The sequence below is a fragment of the Trichechus manatus genome, unplaced genomic scaffold, assembly GCF_000243295.1.
Source record: "Trichechus manatus latirostris isolate Lorelei unplaced genomic scaffold, TriManLat1.0 scaffold00078, whole genome shotgun sequence".
Classification (NCBI taxonomy): Eukaryota; Metazoa; Chordata; class Mammalia; order Sirenia; family Trichechidae; genus Trichechus; species Trichechus manatus.
Window position 1 is genome coordinate 12631970 of NW_004444014.1, and position 15321 is coordinate 12647290.

At 42.0% G+C, this 15321-nt stretch overlaps 1 protein-coding gene across 1 annotated transcript in view; it reads right to left on the reverse strand.

Annotated features, from left to right (window-relative positions):
- The window catches only part of GALNT1 (polypeptide N-acetylgalactosaminyltransferase 1), a 112850-nt gene that overhangs the window by 96789 nt on the left and 740 nt on the right, over window positions 1–15321 (reverse strand). The window lies entirely within an intron of this gene.

A 15321-nucleotide genomic window follows, 5' to 3' on the forward strand; every position in this document is an offset into this window, starting at 1 on the left:
TAACTTACTCTCCCAGTGGTATTTTTATGCAGAAACATGTGGCCATCAGATGGGGAGAAGAGAGCGTCCCTATATCCACAATCATTTGTGTTTTACTTTTGTTTGGAGGGAGAGGGGTGGACACGCAGCAGCTTGCTGCCACAAGTGTATGGTCTGGTTACTAAACAAACTGATGCTCTCCCGCTGCTGAAAGCTGAAGGGAAATCTCAAGGCCTTTATCAAGTCTCTGACCCTGCAGAAAGTGTTACTGCAAGCAGCTTTAGGCTCCCAGGTGGTGGCATGACTAGGTTAATCACTGTCACTTCCCACAAGTGTGGGAGGTGCTAGTAAATTAGAAAACAGATCAGGCCTGGCAACCAAGCCGGTCCGTGGGTGTGGGTAAAGCGAATTTCAGGCTGACCCACTGCTGTCTGCCCTAAGCAAAATGGATTGATCCAAACTTTTTACACATTATTTTATTGCTTTTTTGTTACATATTTTACATAGGATATTTCCTGTGCTATTACAGAACTGTTGTTAGGTGCCATCGAGTCCATTTCAACTCACAGAGACCCCATGTGACAGAGCAGAACTGCCCCATAGGGTTTTCTAGGCTATAATCTTTGCGGGAACAAATTGCCACGTCTTTCTCCTGCAGAGCTGGCTGGGTGAGTTCGAACCGCCAACCTTTAAGTTAGCAGCTGACTGCTTAACCTTTGCACCACCAGGGCTCCTTGCTATTACAATAGCATTTCGTAATAGTTAAATTCTGAATTGTGGGTGTCAAAATCGGCTACTTCTTTTAGATCCCACCCTCAAAATATGCATCCTCATGATCTGACACTAATCTTTAAGGCACCATCCAACCCTCCCCAGTGAGCCTTCTTCGGCACCAGGTTCACCATCTTCTTCCCCATTTCAAATCTACCTCAGTCCTTGTTGGCTCCAACATTCAGGCTGCCATCTAAAACTGTAGCCCTCAGCAGCCTCAACCCTAGTGTCTTGTCTCTTGTCTCAGGGTCCAGTGCCAACCTACCTATCTATGTGCTGAACTTACACGTCAGCTAAAAACAAACCCAGAAGCAAAATCCAATCCAAACACGACGTCCTGACCACCTGGTGCTCAGAATCCCTCATCCCTGCCAAACCTGCTGTTCTCCATCTGCTTCCACGTCACCTCTATTCTCTCGCGTAACCAGTCCTCTAAGCGTTTCCTGTGCTTGGATACCAACCTGGAAGTCATACAACCTTTGTAACTATGTCCTCTTTGACACAGGCACAAAAATTCCTCACCTCATTGGCGCTTCCAGTCTTACAATCCTTAACCCTAGACAAATTCCACTTTTCACTTTTCCTGCTTCAACTCCTAGAATATTAACATTACTTCACAGAAATTTCTGAAACAGTGTTGGCTGAGTACATTGTAAATCCACACTAACCAGCCAGGCCAAACCCTTACTGCTCCAGACAACTCCTCTCCTGGACACTCTCTCTCACCCCCTACCTTCACTGTGCACACTATCACAGACCACCCAACACTACACTTTTTAAACACTCTGTGAGACACTCTGTAGAGAAGTCTGACCTTATCAGACCCAAGATCCTTCCACTTCACTTTTCTTACCTCACACTCCTTTGTTCCTCTCTCAAAGAGTCTTTCCTCCCTTTCAAGGGTAATGCTCACTGCCTGTGAACTTAATTACATTCCTTTCTACAAGCCTCTGAAGCCTTGTTCCACAAATTACTTCTCTCCTCTCTTTCACACTCACCAACCAACTCCACTAGCCGTTTTTCTCCTGAGGGAATATTCAGGCCAAGCTGGGCCCAAAGATGGAGGATTTTGTTCTCCCAGCAGAGATTTTTTTTAAGTGAGTTAACTTATTGCCAACATTTAAAAATCAAGACATTTCACTTAAAAATCAAGGTTTCTGGCTTGTCTGACAAAACAATTTTCTGCCACCACTGAGTGAGCACACTCAAAGAGCAAAATCCTGGGCACTGATTACTGGTCACCCCCCTTTCAATGGGACATATGCCATCTCCAGAGCACCACAATCCCCTTTCCTTGTCCCCTGTCAGCCCCACACTGATTCTAATCCACCTTACTTCCCACGCCCTTGAAAGCCACACCCTACTGCCTGCAAATAATGAGTGCTGCTCCTTTCTATCCTAAAAAAACTATTTTCCTCACCTACCCCCAACTGCAAGTACACCCTCCTCCTTTCCCCTTTCCACGATATTCCTCAGAATGGTCTACATTTACTGTTGCTATTTTGTTACCATGCATTCACTCCTACTCGTAATATTTCTGCTCTTACCTCTGCTGAAACTACACTGAAGAGCAAAAAATCATTTCACGTTCCTGCCTGTTGAACAGCACTGGACATCATTGACTGCGATTCTCCTTCTTAAGGCCTCCTTCCATTGGCTTTCCTGACTTTGCCTTCTTCTAGCCCTTCTTGTGAGGAAATGACACAAACCTCCCAATAGTTAGACACCTGTAAACACCTTGAATGCCATACAGGCTCTTTATGTGCTTCCCCCAATAGGCGGGAAAAAAAAACAAACCTGTTGCTGTAAAGTCCATTTCAACTCACAGTGACCCTGTAGGACAGAGCAGAACTGCCCCATAGGGTTTTAAAGGCTGTAAATCTTTACTGAAGCAGACTGCCGTGTCATTTTCTCAGAGTGGCTGGTGGGTTTGAACTGCTGACCTTTTGGTTAGCAGCTGAGTGCTTTAACCACTGCACTGTAGACTCCAAATATTCTGCAAGTTCCCTCTCCGCTGAAACACTGCCACCAGCCTCTCTCCAGTCTCTTGGAGTTTCTCTCAAGAGAAAAAACAACAGGAAAAAGACTCATCCTCCTAAAACCTGACCATAGTCTTCCCCTCTGAAAACAAGTATATTGATTTATTCAGCATTTACTGATCTCTTCTCAGGTGCTAGTGCTTAAGAGACCAGTAATAGAAGGCCTTTACCCTTAAGGAATTCACAAACTAGAAGAGAAAAGAGAGATAAATGGACATATCAACATAATACATGATATGAAGAGAAAACAAGAGGCACACAGGGGAAGGCAAGGGAGGCCAGGGAGGCTTGCTGAGAGAAACACCAGAGCCCAGTCCTTAGCCTCAGACATATCCATGGCCACCATCTTACTTCAGTTCCCCTGCGAGAACCTCTAACTAGTCTCCCCTTCACCCATCAAATCTCTTACCCAAATCCATTCTCCACGTTGCAGCAGAGGTGATCTGCTTAAAATCTGAAACAGAGCTCTCTTATGTTTAAAACCTTTCAACAGCACTGAGAGTAAGGTCCTGCATGATCTGTTCCACGTCGCTTTTTCTATGTTCATCACACACACTTTCCCTTGCACCAGTGGCCCTTCAGCCACACTGATCTTTCAGCTCCTTAAAGAGAATGAGTCCTTATTTGCTGGACGGCCTCTGCATATTCCATTTTTTTCTTACCTGGAATCCTCTTGGCGCCACTCTTCGTATTATTAAAAAAAAATTTAGACCTCTGGATCTCAAGCTTAAATGTCACTTCGCTGTTATTTATGTAATTGTGGCTATTTCTGTATGCCCCATTAGGCTGTATGATCAAAAAAGGACAGGAACCATGTAAGTTTTCGTTCACCCTGTATTCACAGTACTTGGCACACAGCAGATACTTAATAAATATTTGTTGAAGGAGGATGTCAAACGGTCTTTCCTCCTCTAGAGCCCTAAATGTGAGCACCCCCTACGGCTTATTTCTCAGCTCTCTACCTCTCCCTGTTCTCATCACCTCTATGCTGATGATGCTCATTTGTACCTCCAGACATGACCTCTCCCCACAAGATCAAGTCCCCCAATTCTGATGCCTGCAGGACAGTTCCACCTGGAGTTCCTCTCTGGCATCTGCAACTGGACACGTTCCAAAACATACTCATTAACTCTCCTTAACAAACTGGTTTTTTCCACTGCTGTGAATGGTGGCATCCTCTTAGACATCAAGTGACTGACTTCTCTCTTTCCTTCACCCATTGACAAGTACATCTGATTCCATCTCTAAAAATGTACCTGTATTTTTCTCTATATGTGGTCAGAGTAACAAACATGGGATGAGTGTCATCTAACTCTAGTATTTGGAAATAACAATCATCTACCTACATGTACATTAAAGCTTAATTCTGATCATGTCAATCAATATCCTCATCAAAATCCTTCAACGACGCCCTGTTGTCGTGTGCCATCGAGTTGATTCTGACTTATAGGGACCTCATGTGCTGTCTTCCAAAGAACATGCATACTCTTCTGCTTGGCATTCAAAACCCCTCTCAATCTTGCCAAAACTACCTTAGAAAAGCAACCTAGTTCAGTGGTTAATATCATAAACTCGAGCCAGACTGCCATGTTAAATGAACAGACAGGGAGACAAGTCAGATTCCAGCTTCACCATTTAACCTCTCTGTGCCATAGCTCCTTCACCTGTACAATGGGAGAGAATAAGAGTATTTCACCTCAGAAGATTGTTATACAGTTCAGACGAATTAATACAAGTGGAACACTTAGAATAGTGCCTGGCACACACCCAGTGCTATACATACTGCATTTTATCTTGTGTATTGCAGCCCCATCTCCGACGATCAATGGCCCACATTCTAGTCTACCTGAACCAACTCACTGGTCCCCTTATACTCCTCAAACTTTTCCTTCGGACACAAGAGTCGCAATAAGGACCAGCCGATAAGCTGCCAATGTTGCACCCCCTTCCCTAACTCAAGGGCATTTCCAGTCAAAAGCTGCTGTCACAAAGGCCCTTTCTCTCCAGGAGTGTCCTTACAGTTCATTAAATGAAAAACCTCACATATTGCCAGTCAAAGGATTCTCCAGCCCTGTCAAAGATTATCAGCCTGCTACTAATGATCCTCTTCTTCCTTCTACTCTCTCATTCCCCTCCCAGGTTTCAGGTCAAAGACCATCATTTCCCATCCCCAGTGATAAAGTGGTTTTAGATGTTTTACGTCCCTGATCTGGGCAAAAGCTGAAGTCCTCACGGCTACTCTCCCTTCTTCTGCCTGACTGGTGTCAAAACATAGCCAGCTAGGACGGAGGGCTCTGGGGACCATGGTCTCAGGGAACATCTAGCTCAATTGGCATGACACTACTTATAAAGATAATGCTCTACATTCTACCTTGGTGAGTAGTGTCGGGGGTCTTAAAAGCCTGTGAGCGGCCATCTAAGATACTCCACTGGTCTCATCCCTTCGGGAGCAAGGGAGAATGAAGAGAACAGGATACAACGAAAAGATTAGTCCAAAGGACTAATTGTCCACAGCTACCAAGACCTCCACCAGACTGAGTCCAGTACAGCTAGATGGTGCCCAGCTACCACCGCTGACTGCTCTGACCAGGATCACAACAGAGGGTTCTGGACAGAGCTGGAGAAGGATGTAGAGCATAATTCTAACTCACAAAAAAAAAAAGACCAGATTTACTGGCCTAAAGGAGACTGGAGAAACCCCGAGAGTATGGCCCCCAGATACCCTTTTAGCTCAGTGGCGAAGTTACCTTTGAGGTTCACTGTTCAGCCTGGGAGTGGACAGCCCAGTAAAACCATGAGAGTAATGAGGTACCGGAGTCCAGTGATAAGGCCCAGAAGGCAGAAGGGGAGTAGTAGGCTGATGATAGGGAACACAAAGTAGAGTAAGGATATTGTTGATGTGTTGTGAGATTGTTAACCATTGTCAGAGGGCAACATTTGTAGTAACTGTTAAATGGGAGACTATTTTGTCCTGTAAGCCTTCATCTTAAGTGAGAATAACAGCACAATTAGAAGAGTGTAGTCAATGTCACTTAAATGTGTATGTAAAAAAATTTTTGAAATGGCGTATCTTTGGCTATGTGTATTTTCACCAAAAAAAAAAAAAAAAGTTGAGAATTTAGAGGGTTAAAATGTTGTGGGGTTGTTAACCAATGTCATAAAACAGCATGTGTGTTACTGTTACATGAGAAACTATCTGTTCTGTAAGCCTTCACCTGAAGTACAATAAAATATTAAAAAAAAAAAAAAAAAACAGCCAGCTAAAACAGAGTGTTTAAATAAGATCCAGTCTCATAATACAAAAATGTCCAGGTTTCAATAAAAAAATCACTTGTCATGTCAAGAACTGAACTCAAACTGAATGAAAAATGACATCAGTAGATGCCAACACCAAGATGACACATTATCTGACAAAAATTTTAAAGAAGCCATGATAGAAATGCTTCAATGAGCAATTATGAACAAGTTTGAAATAAATTAAAAATTTGAAAGAATCACCAATAAAATAAAAAGTTTCAGCAAAGAAACTGAAGATATCAAGAAAAACCAAATGTGAACCTTACAGCTGAAAAATACAATTACAGTCACACACCACACAACATCAGTTCGGGCAATGTCTGACCACACACATGTCCATGGTCCCACAAGGTTATAATAGAGCTCAGAAATCTTGATCAGAGAACAGGATGTAGTGGACGTACACTTAAGAAACACTTCCAAACTACGCAAGGTTTTCATTAGTGTCACAAAGTAGTGTGTACATTCATTACTACCAACTGTTGTATGTATTTACCTCAATTTTTTAATATAACAGGCTTTATGGCAGTCTGTTCTTGAGTACGAGCTGTCCATAAGTCAGACATTCATAACGCAGGGACTGCCTGTATGTAATATGGTGTTCAGACAATGCTCAAATCACGTAACATCCTATTTCACAGAACATACCCTGGACATTAAGCGATGCATGACTGTAATGAAATAAAAAGCTCAGTGGTGAATTCAACAGCAGAATGGAAGGGACAGAGCAAAGGAAATGGAAAGTGGACCACAAGAAATTACCCAATCTGAACAAAAGAGAGAAAACAGACTGAAAGAAAAATGGACAGAGCCTTAGAAACTTACGGGACAATAACAAAAGATTTAACATTCAGGTTATCCGTTTTGAAAAAAGGGGAAAAGAGGGAAGGCTGAAAAAGTACTCAAAGAAATACAATAAAACCTGTGAAAGCCAGAACTTGCGTAAGGTGGAAGAAGGAAAACTCAACTATTTTCCACTAATAGAGAGCAACAGAAAAGTGGTTAAGACTGCACCCTGTCAAAGGTGGAAAACCTGCGAGACCCAGAAACACTTCCCAATTTATTTTATGTACTATTACCCTGATACCAAAACCAGTTAAAGACAATACAGAAAAAGAAAAGCTACATACCAAAAAAACTCAAATATAGATGCAAAAATTCTTAATTAGTAAACAGAATTCAGCAATATATAAAAAGCATTATACAACATGGCCCAGTGGGGTTTATTCCAGGGATGTAAGGCTTGCCTGATATTGGAAAATCAGTCAATGCAATCTGTATCAATAGGCTAAAGAAGAAAAATCACATGATCAGATCAACTGATACCAAGCCTCTGACAAAATTCAACAATCATTCATGACAAAAACTCTCAGAAAAATAGGAATAGAGGAGGACTTCCTCAAGTTATAAAGACATCTACAAAAAACCTACAGCCAACATTATACTTAGTGGCGAAAGACTAAATGCTTTCCATTTGAGATTGGGAATAAGGCAAAGATGTTCTCTCTTACCATTCTGCTCATAGTGCTGGAAGTTTTAGCCAGTGCAATAAGACAAAAAACAAACAAAGAAATAAAAAGCATACAGACTGGAAAAGGAAGAAATACAAATGTCCCTTTTTGTCTACACAGAAAATCCCAAGGGATCTACATTAAAAACTCGTAGTATTAAATGAGTTCAACAAGATTGCAGGATACAAGATCAACATAGAAAAATTAATTATATTTCTATATACTAGCAATGAACATATGGACATCAAAATTAAAAATACAATACCATTTACAATCAAAAAAAAAAAAAGGAAGAAATAGGTATAAATCTAACAAAACAAGTACAGGACTTGTATGCTGAAAACTACAGAACACTAATGAAAGAAATCAAAGACCTAAATAAATTCAGGGACATACCATGTTCACAGACTGCTAAAGGTAATATTACAAAGATGTCAATTCTCCCCACATTGATATATAAATTTAATACAATTCCTACCAAAATTCCAGCAAATTTTTTTTTGTAAATATAGACAAGATTGTTCCACCGTTTACATGGGAAGGCAAAGGAATCAGACTAGCTAAAACAATTCTGAAAAAACAATAACTTGGGAAGAATCAGTCTATCCAATTTCAAGACTTATTACATAGCTGAGGCAATCAAGACCAGGGATAGAGCACGAAATAAGCAACATATGCACGAGCTTCCTTGTGCTTACTTACTAATCTGTAGTGCACAATTTCATCTGTTTTTCACCACATCAATAAAAAGGATCGTACTATTGATACATGCAATAACCTGGATGACTCTCCAGAGAAGCTGATACAAAAGGTACTTACTGTATTAATTCGATTTATATACAGCATTCTTGAAATGATAAAATTATAGAAATAGAGACCAGATGGGTGGATGCTAGGAGATAAAGAAGGGGGTGAAGTAGGCAGAATGTGGGCATGGCATAGAAGAGCAACATGAGAGAGCCTTGTAGCAATGGAAATGTACTGTATTGCAACTGTATCAACTCATTGTCAGGGGTCTTATACTACTACTACAGTTTTGCAAGATATTACCATTGAGGGAAACTGTGTAAAGGGTACTTGGGATCTCTGTATTTGCTGTTGTTGTTAGTTGCCATGGAGCTGATTCCGACTTATGATGACCCCATGTGGAGTCCTTGGATGGCGCAGTTAAGGGCTCAACTACTTGCCATAAGATTGGCAGTCAGAACCCACCCAAAGGCTCCTTGGAAGACAGGCCTGGTGATCTGCTTCCAAAAGGTCACAGACTTCAAAACCGTACAGAGCAGTTTTACTCTGAACACATGGGGTCGCCATGACTCTTTTATTATTTCTTATAACTGCATGTAAATCTACAATTATTTCAAGATAAAAATTAAAAAAAAAAACAAAACAAAACACTGGTCCTTCACCACTGATCCAAGGCTCACTTACCATCCAAGTGTTAACACTTCAGAACAGATCTACCCTCTCAGCAACTTAAAACACTAATTCTACCAATTCATTAAATATGTCTTTGTGCTGGACCAAGAGAGAACATACAGATATAAATGTGAAGTATTATCTCTACTCTCAAAACGGTATGATCGAGTAGGGTGACAAACATAGGCAGAGACGTCAACAGTGAAAACCTTCACAAAGTAGGTAAGATTTGAGCAAGTCTTTGAACAAAAGACAACGGAAATGGAAAGGGGGCCATCTTGGAAAGTAAAAGAAATCACTAAAAAAAAAAAGACCCAGAGCTGGAAATAAGTACAGTGCCTGTGGCAGCAGAGGCACATGTGTGCTATGAAGTAACAGAAATGAGATGGGATCAGCAGTGTTGGGATAATTATGGAGGGCCCCCAAGAGCCAGAGAGAAGTTCAAATGTCACTTACTTTACTCAGTGGAGCCGTCCTCACCAACCTAGGCAACTTAAAGCAGCAACTCCCCCTCACCTCAGTATCTCCAGCATCCTTTACTTTTTCTTTGTAGCACTCATCACAAGTTGTTAGTATTATGTACTTACGTGCATGTTTATTTGTTTAAAGCTGTCCCTCCCCCAGTTATCCTGAGCATCTAGCCCTGGGTCTGGAACACATTAAGCACTCAGTAAATATTAGTTGAAGAAATAAACAAGCAATAAGTATTCACTCCTAGTTCTCTTCTATGTAGCTACCTCATTCCTTTTTTCCATTATCTGTCACTCTCTTCATCTTGGTCCCTCTCTCTGGCCTACTGCCTCTCTTATCTGATCTCTCCCCTGTTTTTCCTCCTCCACCTCTGCCCAGCTCTTAGCCCATCATTAAAAAAAAAAAATCAGTGCATTTTAAAATAGTAGTTCACATACCTTAGGATCCAGCAATCCCAATCCTAGGCATCTACCCTAGAGACGCAAGAGCAGTGACACGAATAGACATACGCACACCCACGTTCACTGCTGCATTCTTCACGATAGCAAAAAGATGGAAAAAACCTAAGTGCCCATCAACGGATGAATGGATTAACAGATTGCGGTACATACATACAATGGAATACTACACAACTACAAAGAACATGGAGCCCTGGTGGTTCAGTGCTTAAGAGCTTGGCTGCCAGCCAAGAAATTCAGCAGTTTGAATCCAGCAACCACTCCCTGGAACCCTATGGGACAGTGCTACTCTGTCCTACAGGGTCGTTATGAGTCGGAATTGACTCAATGGCAATGGATTTTTTTTTTTTTTTTTTGGTTATAAAGAATAAAACAAGGAGTCCGTGAAACATAACATGGATGAATCTGGAGGACACCATGCTGAGTGAAATAAGTCAATCACAAAAAGACAAATATTGTATGGTCCCACTATTATAAAAAGTCAAGAATAAATACACACACAGAAAGCTAAGTTCTTTGATGGTTACCAGGGATGGGAGGGAGAAGGATGGGGAATCACTGTCCGGATAGTAGACACTTGTTACTTTTGGTGATGGAAAAGGCAATCCCAAATACGGGTGAAGTCAGCACAACCTGACCAAGGCAAATAAAGACACTACAGAAGTACATAAGAAAAAGGGGCAAATTTTGGTAAATGCTATTAACATATACAATTTTGCAACAGTAAAAAAAAAAAAAAATCTGTATATGCATATATGTGTATAGGAAAGCATATGTGAGTAAATATACATGCATGTATAGGTGTATCTGTAGGCACAAGTATACACACGTTTGTGTGTGCTGTACATATATCCATACATAGCAAACCAACTAGAGGGCACAGTTACGGAGGCTTCCTAGACATATCCAAACAACTCGAGGGATTGGTTTACTAGGTCAAAAGCCTTGGGACCATAGTCTCGGGGGACAGCTTGGTCAATTGACATAACATAGTTCACAAAGATAATGTTCTATATCTGAGTTTGGTGAGTAGAGTCTGGGGTCTTAAAAGCTCTCAAGCGGCCATCGAAGATACAACTATTGGTTTCAACTCGAATGGAGTAAAAGAGAATGAAGGAAATCAAAGGCTCAAAGAAGAAACTAGTCCACAGGATTAAACAGCCCACATGAACCACCTCTTCAAACCTGAGACCACAAGAACTAGATGGTGCTTAGCTACCACTACTGATCATTCTGACCAGGGATACAACAGAAGGTCCCAGATAGAACAGGAGAAAAATGTAGAAGAAAACTCAAATTCTTAACAAAGGCCAGACCTACCGAAACAACAGAGACTAGAGGAACCCCTGAGACTACCACCCTGAGATATTCTTTGAACTTGGAACTGAAGCTATTTCTGCAGGTCACCTTTAAGCCAAAAAGAGACTGGCTTATAAAATAAATAATATCACCCATGAATAATGTGCTCCCTTAAACAGTTAACTGTATGAGACCTAACAGTCAACAGTTACCCAAAAGCAAAGATGAGACTGCAAGGAGGAGAAGGGTAGCTAGAGCAATGGAAACAGAACAAACAGAATGGAAATAATGAGAATGCTGACACATTGTAAAAATTGTAACTAACGGCACAGACCAATTGGTATAAAAATTGTTAAAGGGCCTAATTTGCTATGTAAACTTTCACTTAAAACACAGTAAAATATTAAAAAACAACGAACAGTGGCTCACAACTGCAGTGTGATACTTCTAAATCTCAACCAACTAGGAAGTGTGATCCAACAAATCTATGACTAAAAACAAAGTATTGAAGTTATGACAAATATATGTATTACATAAACAAGCCAATAAATAAGAGCAGAGATAGGGTTATCCCTGCTGTGGCCTCACTTGCCCAAGTATGAGAGCCTTTTCCCAGAAGTGGATGATCCTATGTGTTCTATGGAAAGCTGTTCAATAAAGAGAGCCAGGACAATACTCCTCAAGGATATGAAAAACAAGGAAAGACTGGGAAACTGTCACAGACCACAGACTAAGGAGACATGACAACTAAATGTAATGTGGTATCATGGAACAGAAAGAAGATATTAATGGAAAAACTGTTGAAATCCAAATAAAGTCTGGAATTCAGTTAAATTAAAAAAAAAAAAAACTACGTAAGAGTCACTAATATGTGATTAAGATTCAAATTTATTTATTATTTCATAATACTAAACAGAGAGAGAAAGCAAGCACACCCAAGCAAGCCAGGAGCAGAAACCCAGGCCCGGGTAGCTGGGGTTTCCAGTTGAAAAGCTACAAATAGATTTATCTATTTTGATTCTAGTCTTGTTGGTTCATATTAACTTTACTCAAAGAATTTGATAGTTGTCTTTGGTTCTTGAGCAAGAACCTCTAAAACCATGGAATTTCCTCAGTAATCATAAGCATCACCAAACCTAACAGGTTATGCTAATGAGGTGACTCTTGGGTGGGGGCTGGGCTGGCCAGGCCAGAAAGACCCATCAGGTGATGAGTGATATCAGCCTTATAATACTGACCTCAGGGGAGAGGGGCTGAAATTTGAATTATGTAATGAGACCCTCAATAAAAATTATAACACTGAAGTTCCATGGACTTCCTAGTTGGTGAAAGACACCGAAGTACATGGGTGGGGAGTGCGTCCTTTTTGGGATATGGAAGCTCTGTGTTGGGAGCCCTCCCAGACCTTGCCCTATGTGTCTCTTCATTTGTATCCTTTTTGCTATAATAGAACTGTCATTATAAGCATAGTGCTTTCCATGAATTCTATGAGATGTTCTGCCAAATTACTGAACCCAAGGGAGTAGTGGGAGCCAGCAGGTCAGAACTGAGGGCGCCCAGGGACCCCTGAAAGGTCCCTGCGTGGTGCAAACGGTTTGTGCTCAACTACTAACCAAAACGTTGGCAGTTAGAACCCGCCCAACAGTGTCATGAAAGAAAGGCTTGGCGACCTACTTCCATAAAGATTAAGCTAAGAAAGCCTGATGGAACTCAGTAACACATGGGGTCACCATAAGTTGGAATCCACTCATCGGCAATGGTTTTTTTTTTTGGTTGGGGACCCCTGAGTTTACAGCTGGTATCCGGAGGGGGCGGAGGTTTCTCCCAATTTGTAGCCAGCAGGTCAGAAGTGAGGGTCTCATGGGGACTCCCAAGCTTGCAGCAGTCTGAAGTCTTGGACAGACTTCGCAGCCTGGACGACTGTGTCCTTTAACTTGTGAGGTCTGACCTAAATCCGGGTGGTTAGGATCAGAGGAAAAAGTACTACATGCACAGCTGCTGTCAGAAGGGAAGTAGGACAGAGGGGAAGAGAACAGAGACTGCATTTTTTCTGAGTGATCCTTACAGTCTGGTGTCAGAGAAGTGGATTCAATTTTTTCACAGTTCCCTTGCTCTCACCTGATGTCGTAAGAATTATCCTGCCTGGGATTGCTTGCAATTAACCAGTTTTTAACTTATCCCAGCACGTGCATTCATTTACTCAACAAGCATTTACTGAGTACGAGCGCTTACCCGAAACCCTGGTGACATAGTGGTTAAGAGCTACGGCTGCTAACCAAAAGGCTGGCAGTTTGAATCCACCAGGCACTCCTTGGAAACCCTAGGGGGCAGTTCTACTCTGTCCTTTAGGGTCGCTATGAGTTTGGAATCAACTTGACGGCAACGGGTTTGGTTTTTGTTTTTTCCTAGTGCTTACCAGCACTGTTAGGCTCTGGGAATACATGGCTGGAAAAGAACGACACAATCTCTGCTCCCTCACAAAGCTTACACCCTATTGGGGAAGCCAGTCATTTAACATATATTTGTATAAATATGAATGCTTCCCAAGAGTTTTGCAGCCTGCTTCTTAAAGATCATACCAAACAAACCATCAGAATATTTGTTAAACCCAGTTATCACCTGTCTTCTGAGTAAGTGCTTCTCAGATTTCAATGTGTACACAAATGACCTGTGAATCTTGTTAAAGTGGATTCTGACTCAGTTGCTGTGGGGAGGGACCTGAGAGTGCCATTTCTACCAAACTCCCAGGTGAGGCTGATGCTGCTGGTCCACCAACCACCCTTTGAATCATAAGACTCTAAAGTACCACAGAAACATCCTTAAACTATCATTCAAAATGCAAGCTTCTTAAAGGCAAGGGCATTTTGTCTCTCTTATTCACCATAGTATACCCAGGACTTAAAAACTGCCAACAGACAAACGGCCCTCAATAAATTTTTCTTTACTGAATAAATAATCCAGCTCAAGCACTGTCCAATCGTAGCCACTCACCACATGTGGCTACCGAACACTTGAAATGTGGCCAGTGTGACTGAGGAGCTGACTTTTTTATTTTAATTTAATTAATTTAAATAGCCACATGTGGTGAGTGGCTACCATATTGGACAGCCCAATTATAAACACGTCATAGATACGAGGTAAAGAATACTGAACTAACAAGACCTAGGTTTCAATCCCAGTTCTGCAACTTAGCTGTGTGAAATGAGCAAGTTACAACTTCTTGGAGCCCCAGCTTCCTCATCTGTGAAATGAGGAAAAAGCACGCTACCTCTAAGTGTTCTTGGCAGGAATTATTATAAACCAATACATTAAACAGAAAGTATGATTAACGTTCCATTATCTGCACTCCAGAAACAGTTCACAATCACAAAGACTAATTTGCCTATTGCCCACATTTTCCAGAAAATGCCAAGAATCTTTGGTTGAAGGGCTGGTTAGCTCCGTGGCTTTGAGAATGAGGCCAAGGTCATAAATTTGGGGTGGGGGACGACGACACTACATTTAACAAGGCTGACCAGGTAAGAGAAGCAATGACAATGCAAATCATTATAATCCTGTTAAATCTTTAAACGAGGAATGAATTGACTACGGGTGAGTAAATGACATTTCATTCATTCATTCTTCCAGGAAGGGCTGAACATTACCTAAAGCCCACTACTTCCATCCACAGACGTCTGCTAATTCAAGGCCAGGTCCTCTCTCTGGGCAGCTGGCCGGGAAGCCCCCGCCCCAGGCAGCCGGCGCGTCCTCCCCTCCCCCGCCGATCCGGCCAAGCGAGGGTCAACCTGGCACCCAGGCTCCAAGTACCGCACGGCCGAAACCAGGAGCCATATTTAGCTATATTTTCGGTCAATAAAACAAACTTCCGTCTTCTAAAGAAAAACGGTTCTAACTCAATGTGAAAGTAGAACGGAAACTCGCTCCTCTCCGCAGCTGCCAACCAGAGACGCCGCGTATCCACTGGCCCTGGAGTCCCCGACCCGGACCCTGCGCCGAGCGCGCCCGCGCCCCGGCCCACGGCAGCGCGGCCACAAAGGCACGGGGGACGCGAACGCGGACGGGCCTCCTCCTCCTCCC